Genomic DNA, 15593 nt, shown 5'->3' on the forward strand with positions numbered 1-15593 from the left:
CCCACGCCAGGGCCCAAACACACCTCACCTCCAGGAGAACTACCGGGCACTCTCTCGGCTTCCCCTGGCTTCTTATTTTCCAAACCATTCCTGAGGTTTCCAGAATAGAAAACAATTGCACGTACCTGTCCCCTGGGGCCAGACCTGGCCAGGCTTCCCCCGTCGGTCCCTGGCGTCCTTCGCAGCGAGGAGTGTCGGTCCAGGATGGGCAGCTCCATGGGCCTCTCTCGAGACCGCCTCGTTGGTCTGGGCCGCTTCGCCGGCCTCCCCTCGGCTCTCAGGACACTGACCCCCTTGAGGAGCCCAGGACATGCGCTTTACCTGGTGCTTCCTCGTGATGTGACCTGGGTCGCACACTGTGGGCCGGACTGTCACAGAAGTGCTGCTCAGGGCGTCCTGTCAGGAGACGCGGGGTGTCCGTCTGTCCCGGTGTTGGTGGTGGCAACGTCAGTTACGATGGTGAGTGTCTTAAAGTTGTGCAAACTTCCGAGCTTTCTTCCCTTTGGGACTTATGACCCTTTGTGGGGGCTACATGGAGGCTGTGAAATCCCTCTCCTCGCTCCGCTTCTCTGCTCCGATGTCTGTCGCTGCTTCTGTGACGCCTGCCGAAGCCATTCCATCTTTGCGTTCTTACGCTTGTTGTTGGGAATCTACGGTAAAGAAGAAGATTTTCTTCTCTCCGCTCACTTCAACCAGTGTGGATGTATGGAATTCTGTTTAGTTTGATAGGTTATAATCGGTTACCATCAGAATTTATTTTGAGGCTCACAGCATCCCCGATGTGGCCGGTGGCCATCTTTCCAGCTGGTGGTGTGGCTTTTTGGCCCATCCCGTCATTCTCGGAGCCCCTCCTTAGTTTTCTGGCACAAAACAGTGTTTGCCTCAGCCCTGGAGCTGGCCATTTCTTGAGGAGCCCTGGTTCCTTTTAGTGGATAGTGATAGGTAGAATCGAACTCCAGTGCACTCGATGCTCTTCCCATGCCTCTGGGTGTCACTGCTTTCTGACCCTCTCTGTGGACGGAGGTGGGACATGTATGCATGCGTGTCCCCGTGCATTCGCACATCCATCCACCGGAACCTCTGCATCTGTGTCTCTCAAAGATAGCACATTCTCCCCGCCACCTTGGACTCCAGGCCGACAGCACGGGCTTCAGCCCTGCTGATGCCTTTGCAGATTTGTACCTTCCTTTTCTTACGGGGAGAAACCTGGTTTACATTATTCTCCCTCCACTGGTGTGTTTGCTCGGCCCCCTTGCATGTAGCCAGCCTGACTTTGCCGGGCCGCTGAATGCTGTCCTGCCCGCTGCCCCAGAGCCTCCTGACGGGGGGCCCCGGCCCCCCTCCCGGGCCTGGGTGCCCTGGGCTCCCTGCCCACAAGGGAGGAGGGCAGACCCCAGACGCTGGCCGCCTCGTCTGCCTCCCTGCTCTTTCCCTCCGTGCTTCTTGAGCAAACGGGTGGGTCTTTGCAGTTTCACTCTCCTCACAGTGCCCGGCACGTGGGGGGCACTCTGCGTTTGTTAAACTGAGTGGGAGAGAGGCCCTCCGGCTTCCCAGCCACTTTCACGTTTGTGGCCCCTTCCGGCCCCATGGTAGGCAGAGAAAGTGCTGTTTTCGGGGAACGGAGCGGACTCCTCCACGGTCCCCACCCCAGGCTAGGAAGGCAGCTCCCAGGAAGTTGCCAGCACGTGTCCTAGCTGTCCCTGCGCCTGGATGAGTGCCCTGCCGTGTCGTGTGCATCCTCATATGGGAGGAGGGACCCTTCGATGCTGCTCCTGGGCCCTCACGTGGGGTTGGTGCTGCAGGGACGGAGCCCGTGTTCCCTGGAGAGGAGTCCCAGGCTCACATCCTGGCCCAGCCGCTTTCCAGCTGGAAGAGCCCTGAGCCTCAGCTTTCTCATCCGTAAAGTGGGGATTGGGACAGGGAAGCTTCCTTTGTGTCCTGAGCACCTCTGGTACAGGAAGGGCTCAGTAAACACACAGCTGCAGAGAGAGGTCAGTGGAATGCCTCGTCTCCTCATCTGCACAGCCCAGCAGGGCCTGTGGCTGCTGGTCTGACCCTCCAGAGGCCCGAGGGCATCCCTGAGGTCAGGCTCAGCCAACCCCCTTCATTCTGGGTAGGATCATGGGGGTCGTGCGCTGGGATAAGTTACGGCACCACTTTGAAAATTTGCCCCTAGAGACTGTAACCAGAATGTTCTCACAGGCTGGCTCCTGGCCTTCCCTTTGTGTGGGGGCAGGGTTGGCCTTGCTCAGAAGTTTATGGCCTTGGGGTGGGGGGAGGGAAAAGTCCAGGTACAGCCACGATGGTCTCTCTGGCTGTTCAGGCAGGCAGGGCTTGGCGTGGCCCACCATGGGGCTAGCCTCACCCCGAAGGAAGGATGCTTGATGGGAAAAGTCGGCTTTTCTTTAAAGAGGATGCAGTTGGCTGTATCCCAGCTTACTGTGCAGGGAGGAGCAGGTGGTGCTCCCAGCCTCTCTGACCCCCATGCCAGGAGGTGGACCCACTGTTGCTCGGCGGCCTGCTCCTGCCGCCCAGAGTGCATCCGGAAGGCAGCTCGGCTTTGCGAGCAGCTCCTGAGTGCGCAGCGGCATGTGGGGAGAAGAGTCCCCAGTCCGGTGCTGGGCATGGAATGTGTGTTTGACGCAGAAGGCAGGGGGATGAGGTGTCCAGGGTGAGGACGGCAGCACAGGGGAGCCCCTGGCCAGCAAGGACTGTGTTTGCTCCGTGTCCTACCCTGAGAGGGCACAGGGCTGGACACGCTGCAGGCTCTGAATGACGGAGTTCAGGGATTGGGGCTGAGGACCCAATTGGGCCTGGGGTGTAGAGCCTGGAGACGGCTGACTGGCTAGAGCAAAGCCTTTTGCTGCAGCAGGATTCCTTTAAAGGCCCCAAAGCATGACTGAGACGTGGTGGGCGGCAGGAAGAGGCCCGAGGCAGGGTCACCCTTGTCTGAGGAGCAGATGCCCCTCATAGGACTACCTGGACGGCCACTGCTGGGGGATTCGTGTTGCTGTCTTTCCCTCCCCTCCACCCCATGCTGGGGAGTTCAGCACCTGGAGGCAGGTGTCAGGCTGGCCTGGGTCTTCTCTACACGGCTCTGTGGCGTTTTCTCTGGTTGTTGAAATGTGGGATTGTAAAGAGAGCTGATGGCAGGGAGGGGGCAGTGGTGGCCTGTCAGAAGCGGCACCAGGATGGCAGGAGGCCCGCATGGGTGTCTCTCAGCCTGACCAGTCCCAGCCTGGGCGCAGGGGGCCCGGGGCAGGCACGTGACCCTGCGTGGGCTCGTTTGCCTCTCTGTTCTCCGTCTGCATTTTACAGATGACACGGCTGCCCTTCAGGATGCTTGGGTACAGGTGAGCTGCCGTGAGCCCTGTCTCCTCCCTTCTTGGTGCCTGACCGGAGATCGCTCATGGCTTCTGGCTTGGTCTGACCCAGGGCTGGGAAGAGCTCATTGATCAGGCTGTACACATCGCAGTGAGGCCTATGCTTCCAAGTAAAGACTTCCACGGAATCTGAGTGTTTTCTCATGTGCCCTGGTCTTTGGAGCCTGGTGGGTAAGCGCACAGGTTCTGGGACCTGCCCCCGGGGTGTGACGCAGCTCAGCGGTTCACCCTTGGGTGGGTTACTTAACCTCTCTGGGCGTTAGCTTCCTCCCCACAGGTGGTGAGTCATGTCTTCTTCCTAAGGTTGTTGGGAAAACACAGATGGGGACCTCTTGAGCCAGACAAGATCACTAATGGGATAATCTACCCTCAAAGCAACTGTATGGGACGGTTAACTCATTATTTCGGGAGGCTGAGTGACTCGCCTGGGTTCGCACAGCTGCTCAGAGCTGGCCTTTGAACCCGTGGTCCGGCATGAGCAGTGTTACCTGTGACTGCTGTCTCTCTGTCTGTTTCTGCACTGTTTTAAATTAGTCCGGTGGACTTTTAAATCAAGTCAGCCACCAGGGACCTGTGCTGTGAAGTCCTACTAGGCGGGCCTGGTGCTGGGAGGATTGAGTCACAGCAGCCAGAGGAGCTCTGAGCCGTAGGGCAGAAAAAGTGTGGGCTCAGCGTCCTCGGGCGGGGGGGCCTCATGTCTCAGTTCTGCTCTGGTCCCCGGAAATTAGCGGGATCCAGGTGGCTTCCCGACCCGACCCCTAATTCAGCTGGAGCAGCTCTTGTCTGTATCGGGTTCCTTGTGAATTCCTAGTGTCCTAGCCACTGCTGCTTTGAAGCATTTAAAAGCTTCAGGGAGCCCGGATCTTCAGATCCTGTCCCCACCCCACTTGCCCTTTTACAGGTGTGGAGACTGAGACAGGCCAGGAGCTGACTGAGGGGGTTGGCAGGGCCCTGGCCTCAGGGCCCCGATGTGCCCTTCCCATCCCCGCCCGTGTGTGCAGCCCCGGCTCAGAGCCGAATGGGCCCCGCTGTCCCTCCTTGTCCCCCCGCTGTCCCTGCCCTGCTATGCCTCCCAAAGGGCCCCTTAGTCTCCCTCCCCAGCATTCCGCCCAGAGGCTTCATGGATCTCATGGATACTGTGTCTGGGGGCCAGCAGGATCCGGGTCGCCCGTGGAAGACATTTCCTGGTTTTATTCCGGCAAATCAGCACAAAGACAGCAGGGAAGGAGAAGAGGTTAACCGGTTTAGAACCTGCCAGTGAAGGGGAAGCACCAGTGTCTTCATATAAAATAGCTTAAGGATATTTTATTTTTATTGGGGGGGGCGAGGGAGGAGAAGAGAGAGAATCTTAAGCAGCCTCCAAACCCACCATGGACTGGACTTCAGGCTCAATCCCACGACTGACAGCGTAACCTGAAATCGAGTTGGCTGCTTAACTGACTGGGCCCAGGCACCGCATCATACAAAATAGCTTTTTTTTTTTTTTTTTTTTTTGAGATTTTATGTATGTATTTAAGAGTGAGACGGGAGGAGGGAGAGGGAGAACGAGCAATGAGCAGGATGAGGGGCAGAGGGAGCCCAACATAGGGCTTGATCCCAGGACCCCGAGATAATGACCTGAGCTGAAGTCAGGTGACTGAGCCACCCAGGTGTCCCCCTATGCAGAATAGTTTAAAATAGACTTCTGCCCTGCCTCTCCACTTGCAGGAAGGAAGCTCACCAGGGCCTCCTAGTGTCCCAGATCCTCTCCGCAAGCCTGAGAACACCCCCACCCCTGCTCCCAGACCTAGGGGCAGAGGGCGGAATGTGTGGGGACGCCAAGGGAACCTGGGACTCCAGGGAGCTTAGCCGGCATGTCCTGGAGCCAAAGCAGAAGTCTCTGGAGGGTTCTACGAGCCAGGGTCTGGGGAGGCTCGGGGTTTCAGGGCCACTCTGGAAGGGACCCTCTGAAGGCAGGCAGGGAGCAGGACAGGCCCCCATTTGGCAGAAGATTGTCTGGAATCTGAGATATTTAAGAACGAATCTTGCATTGCAGCTCCGAGCCAGGGAGTGGGTCTGATCCAGCAAGGGCTGGTTTGGACAGCGCCTCTTGATGGGCCGTGCTGGAAGCTGTTGGTATTCTTCAGCTGCTGGGAGATGGGTGGGCTGGGCCGTGAGCAGCCGGGGGCTGGGACTTTGCCTCCTGGCTCTGCTGAGGGCCTCCAGAGGTTGGCTCGGGCTTCCTGATCTCTCAGACAATGACAAGAATAGCCATCTTTCTGGAATAATCCAGCACTTACCAGGTGCTGGCTGTGGTACTTTTCCTCCTTTGTGCAACCAGCCTGTAGGGTAAACATAGTTTTTAAATAGAAACTTGAGTGAGCATCAGGGACAGTAACAGCCTAGGAGTTGAACCTGGTGTGTCTGACTCCAGATCCTCTATTTGCAATCCAGGCTGAGCGTGCCCAGATTCAGTTTCCCCACCTGCCCTCTCTGGTCCCCTGCTGCTGAGAGAGGTCCTGGGAACTCGGAGCCCGGGAGTATTGTGGGGGCCTAGGAACACATTGGGGGTGTCAGAGCTGAATCCTCTTGTGGGCGCCCCCATTCCAATTCCCCCTTCCTGGGTGACACCCCCGCCGCCATGCGGAAGTCTAGGACCACTCTGCTGTTGGCTGTTGCTTTTCCTACGGTCCACAGGCCTCGCCTCCGTGGGCCCCACCACTGCCTTTGCCCGTCCCAGAACGTGGTCTCCCATTCGCCCTGTCTTCTTACTGCACCAGGATGTTCTGTGTGAGGGAAAGAGGTGCGGGGCTGCAGGGCTCGGGTACACACATGTCCAGCAGCTTCAGGAGACCAGGCTGCCCTAGCCCAAGAGGAAACAGCAGACAGGCCTCTGTCACCCCCCTCCCCGGAGGCTGAGGGCCACGCAGGTCTGCCTTGAGCCACACGGCTGCCCACAAAGAGTTTGCGATGCAGATCTGGAAGGGACCGGTGACGGTGCAGCTCTGGGGACCAGTGTGCCATTTGTTGGGAGACTCACACATCTAGAGGGACCCTTGGGAATTCTCTAAGTCCTTTTCTACCCCCCCACCTCCCTCCCCCCCATCTTACAGAAGAGTAAGCCTCAGTGTGGCTTCCAACGTGCCTGGCTCTCACAGCCGTCGGAAAGCTGCCTGGATCCCGCGGTCTGGACATGCTCCCCAGGGCACGTGTTCACTGCCTCTCAGTTCTTGCAACAGAGGCGTGGCGAAGGAAGGAAGCACTTCCTAAGAAGTTTGTGCTACCTTCCATGACATTTTAAGGCACTTGATTTCTCAAAATATTGTAAGGATTGAGTTATTTTTAGCCTGGTCTCGCGGAATTGGAGAAGAGGGTTGCCGCAGCTTCGGCACACAGGCTTCTAGTATAGAATGCTTATTCACGGCCTCTTTTCCAGGGGAGCTGGATGATTTGAGGAAATGTGGCATGCCCCGAGGCATACCAGAGGGCCCCCAAGTGGTCCCTGTGGTTCACTGACTGTCTTGAAACCCAAATGCCACCCCCCTTCCCGAGCTCTGCAGGGTGCAGGTTGGGGATGGTGGAGGGGAGGCAGCAGAGCATCAGAGCTGCTGTCTGCATTCCCATCCTGCCCCAGTCCCTTCAGGCCTCAGTTTCTTTATCTTTAAAATGGGAGCAGTGAGGGGTGCCTGGATGGCTCAGCTGGTTAAGCATCTGACGTGTGATTTTGGTTCAGGCCATAATCTCAGGGTCGTGAGATCAAGCCCCGCATTAGACTCCACGCATGCTACTTTCCTGACGGCCTCCTTGCTTGGTTCTCCCTACCCCTGCCTGGCCTCCCCACACTTTCATGGGTCTTTCTATGGGCACAGCCCACCTGCGTTTTCCCGCTGGGGTCCAGCTGTCTGCCTGACTCGTGCCTACCCCATAGGGACTTGAGGTCATGACTGACCTGGGAAGGGCACTGCCTGTCCCCCAGCCCCGGGTGCGCCCTCAGGACCACCTGAGGCCACATCACCCACACCTGGGACTGCGTACCCCAGTCAGGAGCAGTCCTACCAATGGAATGAAGGCAGAGATGCCCCAGGAAGGCTGAGACTTCGGAGTCTGGGAATGAGGAGTCTTTCTGGGCTCAGGGCCTTTTTCTCAAGATGGTTAATGGGGGTGGTGAGCGGCCTCCACACACCCCTGGCTACTGTTAGCCTCTAGGCCAGCGTCCCATTATGGTGGTCCGGATTCTTTTTCTGTTTTTTAAAAAAAAAAAAAAAAAACTGATATTGACATGTAACCTACAGAATAGTGAACAGAACTTAGGTACACAAACTTAACACACTTATATTAAGTGTACACACCTGTGTAAGCAGAACGAGGCCAGCCTCCCCGACCCAGACACCCTTGGGTCTCTTTCAGTTACTTTGCCCCCTGAGATAACCATGACCCTGATGACCTCTAACAGCAGAGATTAGTTTGCCTGTTCGGGAACTTCCTATAAAGGGAATCGTAGCACACGTACTCTTCTTTCTCATGGTCAGCCTTTTAAGGGAGGCATCTGCTGGCTGGGCAGCAGGACCGTGTGGTGTTATCCTGGCATCGGTAGTGGCGTCTGTTTGGGGGGTATGCTTGGGGGTGTTGCTGGGTGTCTGTCCTCCCTCCATTTGGTGGGCTGGTGGGAAAAGGTCCAAGGTATATAGGGCTCTGTGAGGGGCACTGCGTCTGCAGGGGGTGTCTCTCGGAGCAGTGTGCAGAGGAAGGGAGCCACCACGGGACTGCCTCACTCTCCTGACCTTGGGTGGCCGCTAAGGGACAGGGTCGCTCTGTGCCTGCTGTGCCTGGAGCCGGGCCGAGGGCTGCGCGCATCGCGCCGTTCCTGGCAGCCGGCCACTCGCATTTATCAAAGGTCTGTTCTCTGCTAGGCCCCTGCCAGGCACTGGGATGTACCTGCCAAATATTTGCTCAAATTATTAGCTAAATAATAAGACAGTGAGTTATTTTGTTGTACTTGTGCCCGAGAAGTTGCCGGGAGAAGTCCGGAGCCATCCTAAATTCCTCTTCTGTCCTGTCCTGTGGCTGCCAAGTCTTAGGCTCTCCCGCCTGGAGATTTCAAGCCTGCCACGCCGTCCCCTCCTCATCATCGCTGGCCTGGATCCCTTTCGTAATCCTCTGTTCCCGTCGGCACACCTTTGGCCGCCCGTGGCTGACAGGACACTCCACCAGCAGTGGCCTCAACCCTCAGGGTAGTTATTTACCTAAGAACGCAGCCAACCATCCTCAGACTCACGGTTGGCACTGCTCTTAGGCGATCTTTGTCTTTCTGGTCCACCAGCCTTTGTATCAGCATAAATCCAAGTTTTTTAAGGCCTGAAGTTAAGGAGCTTGGACAAGGGGGGCATTTGAAGAAAAAAAGAAATACAACATTGGGTTTTATGAATAAAAAATTAGGTTCAAAAGAATTGAAAACATATGTTCAAACAAAAACATGGACACCAGTACTTAGAGCAGCGTTATTCATGATATCCCCAAAGTGGAAACAACCCAGATGTCCGTCAGCTGATGCAGGGAAGACAAAATGTGGCCAGTGTGGCCTCCCCACACAACAGAATGTTGTTCAACCATAAAAGAGAACAAGGTCCTGTGGGCAGGCCATGCCACGGATGATCTTTGCAGACGTGGTGCGAGTGAAGGAAGCCAGATGCAAAAAAAGCCACATGTTGCGTTGTTCCGTTTATGGAAATGTCCAGAATAGGCAAATCTATGGAGATAGAAGGTAGATTCGTGGTTGCCAGGGGCTGCAGGGGAGCCATGATTGGTGAGTGACTGCTTCATGGGTACAGGGCTTCCTTTAGGGTGATGAAATGTTCTGGAAGTAGATGGTGATGGATACGTAACGCAGTGAGTGTCCCAAAAGTTACTGAATGGTGGATTTGGTGTTATGTGAATTTTTTTTTAAAGATTTTATTTTTTTATTCGTGAAAGAGAGAGAGAGAAAGAGGCAGAGGCAGAGGGAGAAGCAGGCTCCCCAAGGAGCAGGGAGCCCAATGTGGGATTTGATCCTAAGACCCTGAATAATGACCTGAGCCGAAGGCAGACACTTAACCATCTGGGCCACCCATGTTATGGGAATTTTACCTCAATTTAGAAATGGCCTTTGAGGGGCACCTGGGTGGATCAGTGGGTTAAAGCTTCCACCTTTGGCTCAGGTCCTGATCCCAGGGTACTGGGATTGAGCCCCACGTAGGGCTCTCGGCTCTGCAGGGAGCCTGCTTCCCTTCCTCTCTCTCTGCCTGCCTCTCTGCCTACTTGTAATCTCTGTCTGTCAAATAAATAAATAAAATATTTTAAAAACAAATAAATAAATAAAATCTTAAAAAAAATAAAAAAGAAATGGCCTTTGTTGTGAACACATTGTCACCTCATGGTCATAAGATGGCTGCCATGGGACTGGGTATCCTGTTCACCTTCAGGGCAGTGCTGGTGAGTTCTCCTCCCATGGGAGTCCCTTGCAAGTGGATACAAAAGCTCTCCCAGAGGTGCCCCCAAGAGACTTCCACTTATGTGTTTGGGATTGGGTCCTGTGACCATGCCTGACTCCAGGGCTTCTCCGGAAAGAGGTACCTGGCAAGAAGCAGTGAGACTGTCACAGCTGGCTCAGCCAGCCGTGTCCTCTGATAGTGGGCCCATTGCTGCCTCCAGCAAAACTGGGGTGTTGTAGCCAGAAAGCTAGCCTTTCTGCCTCCATAATGCCCCTGCCCCATCCTCCCAGCAGCAGCCAGGCCTGCAGTCCAGACGCCGAGACCTACCATGCCATTCCCCTGGCCCAGAACCACCCCCCAGCTCTGTGCTGCCTTCCAAGCAAGGCCAAGCTCATTGCTCCGGTGTCTGGATGGCTCTCCTGAGCCAGCCTCTGCCAGTCCGTCCTCACTCCCTCCGGAAGCATGTTCCTCCACAGCCCACTCCCTACCTTGAACACCCTGTGGGCCTTTGCTGTGCCATTGACCCTGAAGAGGACAGTGGCAGTGCGGATGAGAATGCAATGATGGTGGCTGGCAGGGAAGGGGCACGTCTGCAGGAGGTGCTTTCTACCTGCTTCTCCTTGAATCCCTTCCCTTAAAACTCAGAATCCAGTGATGCCTTCATCCCCATTTTATGGACAAGGGACAGGGTGCTGTGTAGGTGAGTTTCTTGTCCGGTCATATGGTGGTGGGAGCAGCAGGATGGGTGGGTGGTGCTGGTGGCCACGGGAATGGTCCCAGCTCCATTTTCTGAGCCCTTGGGAGGTGGGGGCTGGGCACGTGGGCAAGCCCCATGTGTCATCTGGTCATTAGAAACGGCCCTCATTTGAGAGTTAAGGAGACTGTGGCTCTGAGCAGGGCGGGTCCCAGAGCTAAAGGGTGGCCACACCTTCTGAAGGCCTTGCTGTCCCAGTGCTGGGAGACAGCTGGGAGAGTGGGTGTGGCAGTCTGCAGCATTCGAGGACCCTCGCCCAGTTGGGGCCCCGTGGGCGTTCCCACACTGGGAAGAGGCCTTTGCCTCTTTCAGACCCCAAGGCCTTCCGCAGACTCCTGCGACCAGCCCAGGACTCCCCCTCCCTGACCTTTCCTTCCCGGGCTCCTTACACGAGATATGCCTGTCCCTGAGCACACGGTCCCCACCGAAAACCTAGACCGTGTCCTTCGGCCACCCTCCTCGGTCCCTCAGGCATCACTGCCCACCCCCCGCCCCCTGGCCTGAGCTCGCTCGCAGCACCACGGGCACCCTCTCCCCTTACCTGCCGGCGCACCTGCCGTCCATCTTCCCTGGGAGGCAGAAGGACCCAGAGTGTGCACGCCATCAGCCCACTCCCTACCTTGAACACCCTGCGGTTTCTTGTGTCCTGTGGCAAGTACAGGTCTTCCGTGTCCCCTTGCTCTCTGGTCTCACATTCCCCAGACATCCCTGTCCTTGTCACATCCGGTTCTTCCTTGCCTGTGGGCATATTGGCGTCTGGTTCTGACCGTTTGTAGATAAGGTTAGAGTTTTATGTTCTGTCTTCGCAGTTAACGTTATACCACACGTATTGTTCTTTTTATTATGATCTGTAAGATTTTCTACACCTCTTCCCCCTCCTCTTTTTGCTCCCCCATCCTGAAATAATCTGTGTTAACAACCTGCGCAGCCTCTCTCCGCTCTCGTGTGTACTCCCCCCCCCCACACACACACGGGGGCTCGTCTTGTTTATCTTCTACAGGATGGAATCATACTGTGTCTCTTTGCACCTTGCTTTTCTCTCTTCGCACCTGGATACCTGCCACGTTGTTGACAGGAGCAGTAGCTGGTGCTTTTCATGAGCCGTGCGCCCACCCCTGGGTGGGGGCTCTAGGTCACCCCCAGGCCCCTGCTAGAGGATATTCGGGCTAGTCCTTGTCTTTTTTCCATTACAAGTGAAAAGATGTGCTCTGTTAAGCTTATTTTCATGTTTTTTAAAAAAATATTACTTATTTATTTATTTGACAGAGAGAGAGAGAGAGATCACAAGTAGACAGAGAGGCAGGCAGGGAGAGAGGAGGAAGCAGGCTCCCCGCTGAGCAGAGAGCCTGATGCAGGACTCGATCCCAGGACCCTGAGATCATGACCTGAGTTGAAGGCAGAGGCTTAACCCACTGAGCCACCCAGGCGCCCTATTTTCACGTTTTAAAACTGTTTCTCACTTCAGTGGTTTGGACTTTAGATTCTTGTAATGGTTTTTTGATTTCCATTAATTAACGTAAGTCTTCGTGGAGAAAAGAGAAGTTCTGATGTGTGCAGCTCGTGTCCACTGGGTGAGGTTTGAGCGTGCAGAAGGGTAAGCGCCTCTCCCACCATCTCTTGGGGGGGTTCCCACTCAGGGTCTCCTTGGGTCCCGTGCTGTGCTACGTGCGTGAAAAGCCCCCCTTGGCCCTCGAGGCCCCCTGAGCCGGCCCCATGCTTGGTGATGCAGCACCTCCAAGGGGAGGGCTTCTGGCTGCAAGAAGCTCCGGGCTGACCGTCTTCCTCGTGGAGAAGCAGTTCCAGGGGCAGCGGGCCTGCCCGGGCCGTGAGGGTACTCACCGCACTGAGAACAGGACCTTATTTGGAAAGAGTCTTTGCAATTTAATTAGTTAAGTCGAGGCCCTGCTGGAGTCAGATGGGCCCTTCCCGCAATGCAAGAAGAGGGAAGGGACAAAAAGACACGGCGGGACGTCCCCACCCGGAGACAGAGGCAGAAGTGCAGTGGTGTGGCCAGCAGCCGGGGAGCGCCTGGGGCCACCAGGAGCTGGAGGAGGCGAGGAGGGCCCTCCCCAGGAGTTTTGAAGGGAGTGCAGCCCTGCCAGCACCTTGATTTCAGACTTCGGCCTCCAGAGCTGTGAGAGAATGAATTCTTCTTCATTATTCGCCCCCCAACACTTTATGGCATTTTGTTATAACCAGTATTAGCCAGACGTGTCTAGCACTGACTGAAGCCAGTGCGGGTCTGTCATTTTGTCTGAAAGCACTTCAGTCCAGAGTCAGAGACTGGCAGGCTGGAGAGGGCAGGGGACGGAGTCAAGGAGACCGCAGGGCTGGGGCCGGAGCAGCTGGCACAGGGCTGCGGGGGTCGGGGGGTGCGGGGCTGGGGGCTGTGGGGAGGCCTGTTAGACATCCAGGTGGAGCTCCCCGGCAGATGGCCAGGCCTTCAAGCCTTGAACTCCAAGTGACAGACCAGGGTGGAGATCAGCCACACAGCTTGTCCCCCGGAGCCTCTCAGCCAGACCCTGGTCCCGGGACAGCAGGGTTGGCTCTTCTGCTCGCGCCTTCCCCCAGGCCCAGCGGCCTTGACCTGGAAAGATAAGAGAAGGGGGGCAGTTCAGAATAAATATATGCGTTTTTAAATGCATACTTAACTTGTAAGTAGCAGTGGCGGTTATCCTTTTTAGGCCTGAATGGGAACTGAGTCTCATAAAAATCTAGTCTAACTAACTTTTTCCCACAAAACGATTTCCAGCAATGCATTGTGGACATGAAAGTGTCCTCTGATGAGTGAATCTTTTCTGCTAAATTCAGAAGCATAGGGGGAAGAAGGAGCTGTTTCTGAGCCTTCCGTCTGAAAACCAGCTTTCTTTTCTTTTCTTTTTCTTTTTCTTTTTTTTTTTTTAAGCTTCTGTCTTATGTGTAAAATTTAAGAAACTTCTAGAAGAAACCACTCGGTCCTCTTTGCCCTTAATTGGAGCACAGGATATGGGCTTCCTTTGGTGCCCGGTGCTGTGAGTAGCAGGAGTGGGCCTCCTTTCCTTCATGGAATAGTCTGGAAGAGTCTGCCAGGCTGTGCCGGCCTCTGTCTGCATCAGGGACCTGGAGTCTGGAATCAGACACTCGGGTTTGAATCCTGGCTCAGTCACTGTCTGATGGGGCACTTTGGGGCAAGTGACAGACTCTCGGAGCCTTCCTTTTCTTGTCTGTGGTTGGGAATGGTAATGCCTCTTTGTTGGCTGTTATGAGGATTAAATCAAATCAGGTTGTGTCTGCGAAGCATCTGGCTTAGTAGTTGCTGGCCATGAGGGTATGGATGGCACAGACACCCTGACTTTGGTGTGCGAGGCAGATGGCCTGTCTCCTAGCCGGTCGCGGGTATGGGGGGTTGGGTGGACTCCTCTCCTCTTGGCACCTGCCAGCAAGGCTTGAACACTTCTCACGCCGGGGAGCTCATTCCCGGCTGCGGGAGTCTGGTCTGTACACCCGTTGGCTCTGTACCCTCTTTCCTGCCCTGTGCCTTGTGGGCTCTGCCTCAGGCCACTGTGGAGGGGGGTGCTTAGGATGACGCTGGTCTTGTTCGTTGAGACCTGCCCCATGCCTCCCACCCTTCGTGCGCTGTCGGGAGAGAGGACCGGTCCTCACTCTCCCTGCAGAACCCGTGTTCCAGCGGTTTTGCTTTGTCTGCCCACAAGACTTCCGGAATCATGTGCGGCGGAGGGAGATCGTCGCGTGGTTCACTGATAGGGGTGGTTTGGCTGCAGCACGTGGAGTCCGTCCCACCACGGAAGGACCCAGCCCCCGTGTGTCCGTGTGCACTGGGCCCTTCTTGCATGTGAGCACGTGTGCAGGGGTGTGTGTGTGTGTGTGTGTGCGTGCATGCACGCACGCGCACACACACACACACACACACACACAGCTTTTCCTCACATTCACTGACCGGGCAGGAGACAGACATGCTTCCCCTCTCCAGGCTGAGACTCTGGGAAAGGGGCTCTGGAGGCCCAGCTTGGGGAGTGGGAAGCTGGGGTGGCAAGGAGGGGCCCAGCCTGCACGCACAAGTCGGAGAGAGCTGAACTGCTTGCTCCCTGCTCTGCCACCACCTCTGTGCCCTGGGGTCATGTCCATCCTCAGTAGCAAGGGACCGGCCCTGTGCCCCACAGAGGGACGTGGACCAGGTGGGGTCCTAGAGCCCAGCTCTGGAGCCCGGCAGTCTGCATGAAGACCCCCGGTCCGCCACTGAGTAACTTGCAGTCTTGGGTTCTCTGTGTGACCTCGCTGTGCCTCCATTTCTACATAACCCATCTGTAAAATGGGACCACAGGAACCGTCACCTCCCCTGATGCTGGTTTTCACCGTCCTCATGCCTGCATCCGTGCCCGTCTGTCCCTCAGAGTTCCCAAGGAGACAGCCCTGCCCCAGTTCATCGCCCACCCACCTCGGAGACCAAGGGGAGGGGAAGGCAGGTTGACCGATGACCAGCTGGCCTATCCCCAGAGGTGCGGGGTCCCCCTGAGTCCCCCCACTGCCTCCCCGTGGGCCATTCTCTCACACTGCATGTTCCAGGGGCTGGCAGACTTCCCTCCCTCATCTCGGGGTGGGGATGGCCAGCTCATGGGATGCGGTCCTGAGAAGGAGATTCAGAACCACAGGAGCCAAAGTGGGTAGAGGGGGCCTGGAGCCCTGGGCCGGAGGAGCTGCCTTTGCCAGGGGACAGAAGAGCTGTAGTCTTCTGAGCCGGTGGTTCCCGCCGGGCTGGCCTGGCCTCCACGGGAAGAAAGGCCACGGATGTAAAAGCCAGTTGTGACAGGCATGGGAGGGGCCCAGGGAAGACCCTGGCAGGCGTCCTCAGGGAGCAGTGTGGCTTGGCCCAGATTGGGGAGGGGGGCGCGGGAGGGGGCTCCCAACTCTAGCCCCCGCTGAGCCCCGTGCTGGGTCCAAGGATGCTGCACCCCTGGCTGCCTGCTCTGAGGTCTTGTAGGTTGTAGGAGGGACCCTGCAAGCAGGTCCAGC

At 56.4% G+C, this 15593-nt stretch overlaps 1 protein-coding gene across 2 annotated transcripts in view; it reads left to right on the forward strand.

The window, feature by feature from the left end:
- LHPP (phospholysine phosphohistidine inorganic pyrophosphate phosphatase) overlaps positions 1 to 15593 on the forward strand; it is a 120727-nt gene that overhangs the window by 54803 nt on the left and 50331 nt on the right. The window contains exon 7 of one of the 2 annotated variants that reach the window (XM_032312303.1): positions 3182 to 3192. The exons of the other annotated variant lie outside the window; for it this stretch is intronic. The gene's annotated coding sequence lies outside the window, so the exon portion shown is untranslated. Of the gene's footprint in view, positions 1 to 3181; positions 3193 to 15593 lie in introns of those variants that run through there. 2 annotated transcript variants of the gene reach the window in all.

The sequence above is a fragment of the Mustela erminea genome, chromosome 14, assembly GCF_009829155.1.
Source record: "Mustela erminea isolate mMusErm1 chromosome 14, mMusErm1.Pri, whole genome shotgun sequence".
Lineage (NCBI taxonomy): Eukaryota > Metazoa > Chordata > Mammalia > Carnivora > Mustelidae > Mustela > Mustela erminea.